The sequence below is a fragment of the Marmota monax genome, unplaced genomic scaffold (assembly GCF_021218885.2).
Source record: "Marmota monax isolate L192 unplaced genomic scaffold, Marmota_monax_Labrador192_F-V1.1 WCK01_AAM20220418_F8-fsc00188, whole genome shotgun sequence".
NCBI lineage: Eukaryota > Metazoa > Chordata > Mammalia > Rodentia > Sciuridae > Marmota > Marmota monax.
The window spans coordinates 2684448-2686411 of record NW_026692655.1 but is presented as its reverse complement, the minus strand read 5'-3'; the positions used below and the strand labels follow the sequence as shown (position 1 = coordinate 2686411).

General features: G+C 43.2%; 1 non-coding gene across 1 annotated transcript; it reads left to right on the top strand.

Moving 5' to 3' along the window:
• Positions 1-205: 205 nt before the first annotated feature.
• On the top strand, positions 206-312 carry LOC124093884 (U6 spliceosomal RNA). Its single transcript, XR_006852063.1, has one exon. It is a non-coding gene; the product is annotated as a U6 spliceosomal RNA (small nuclear RNA).
• Positions 313-1964: the final 1652 nt, after the last annotated feature.

The window sequence follows — 1964 nt, the reverse complement described above, 5'->3', positions numbered from 1 at the left end:
GAGAAGTTATTAGAATTTGAGCTCAGTCCCTCGACCTCTGAGCTTTTGCTTTTGATACCACTCTGGACAGTGGAATTTCATCAATGACAACCAACATTTATGACCACTACTCTCAGTTAGGAAGCTTTGGGCTGCTGAGAATGGAAACCTGACTCATTTTAAGTAATAGGGATTTATTTCTTCACCTATCAAGAGCAATAATCTAGCACTTGTTTCGGCAGCACAAATACTAAAATTGGAACAATACAGGGAATATTAACATGGTCCCTGTACAAGAATGACATGCAAATTCATGAAGTGTTCCATATTTTTTTTACTATGGAACCAACCTAGGTACCCTTCAATGGATGAATGGATAAAGAAAATATGTTCCACATACACAATGGAATATTACTCAGGTGTAAAAAATGAAATTATGGCATTTGCTGGTAAATGGATGGAACTGGAGGCTATCATGCTAAGTGAAATAAGCCAATCCCAAAGAACCAAAGGCCAAATATTCTCTCTGATATGTGGATACTGACTTATAATAGATAAGAGGGGGAAGGGAGGAATGGAATTTCACTGGATTGGATAAGAGGAGGGGAGGGAGAATGGGAATGAGAAAGACAGTAGAATGAATCCAACATAACTTTCCTGTATTCATATATGAATGCATGACCAGTGTAACTCCACATCATGTACAACCTCAAGAACAAATAAAAAATTTAAAAAAGAATATAAGAGAAACAAGAAAAAAACAATAACCTGGGAATAGAGCAGCCCCAGTGTTGAAGGATTTGGTGGCTTAGTGACATCATCACAGATGTCAATTCTCTATTCCTTTACTTTGTCCATGGGGACTTCCTTTGTGATTACAGGTTGCTTTAAATTAGCGTATGACCTTAATGACCAAGAGGCCCATATGTAACTTATTCATCTATTAATCACAAAAAACTTTTTCAAGGAGTTACCCAGAAAGAGTTCCAGTCTCAGTAGGCAAGACTGGATCCCATGACAATTCTTGAGCAACCTGTGGTAAGCAGAAAGGACTGCCAGACCATTTGGACCCATCAAGATGCATGCCCTGGGACCATGTGGCAGGGTCAGCTGCTGTTGAGTAACACATTCTGAGACGTGAAGGGACATGCCCAAGTTTGCATGGCTAGAAAGCGGCCGGGAATGGACCAAGACCCAGATCTGCCTGACTTCTCCAGCAATGCTCCCAGCCATTACAGACAACCACCTTCCATTCTCTTTCTTATTCCCAGTCCCTTCCCCATCCACAGTACCCTTTGCCAAATTCCCAGCCTGCATGCCTGGGTTGCTTTGCTGGTGATTGTGGGATCCTCTCCTTGCCAGGTCAGTGTCAGCAATCAATCCCCATCTCCTGGGCGTGAAAACCAGCCGATTAGCGCTATAAGTAGGTGTTTAAAAACACACCATGAAGGCAGCCAGGGTGTCAGCATCTTTTCCCCTGGAGGCTGGGTGTTAGCAAATATGCTGAGAGAGGCACCCTGGTTCCACTGCCTCTGGGAGGAGGGGATCTCACCAGAGCAGATGATTTGAGAAAAACACAACAGGATGTCAGAACAGAGAGGGCCCAGATGCAGTATCGCCTGGCTCCATGATTGTACTGATAGAAAAAAGGGGGCCCAGAGAAGGGAAGGGATTACTCAGGGTCACACAGAAAATCATAATTGGATCCAGGATTAGAGACCAGAGGCTGGATTTATCCTATTTCCAAGACACTTCAAAGCCTACTCCTCTATAGCATTGCCTTGTAATTCCCTCCCATGAAATCAGTTTTTTATTGAAATAGCATTTGAGAAAACAAAGGTTGGACTCTGTGTTTTTGGACTCTGTTTTCTAATCCTAAGGTCCCCCTGGCAGTCTCCTAAGAAAACTGGCCATGAACATACATTTGCATGTTCCCTGCAAGTCCAGCCTGGTCTCTGGCTAGAATAGGGAGGGTAGCCATCTAT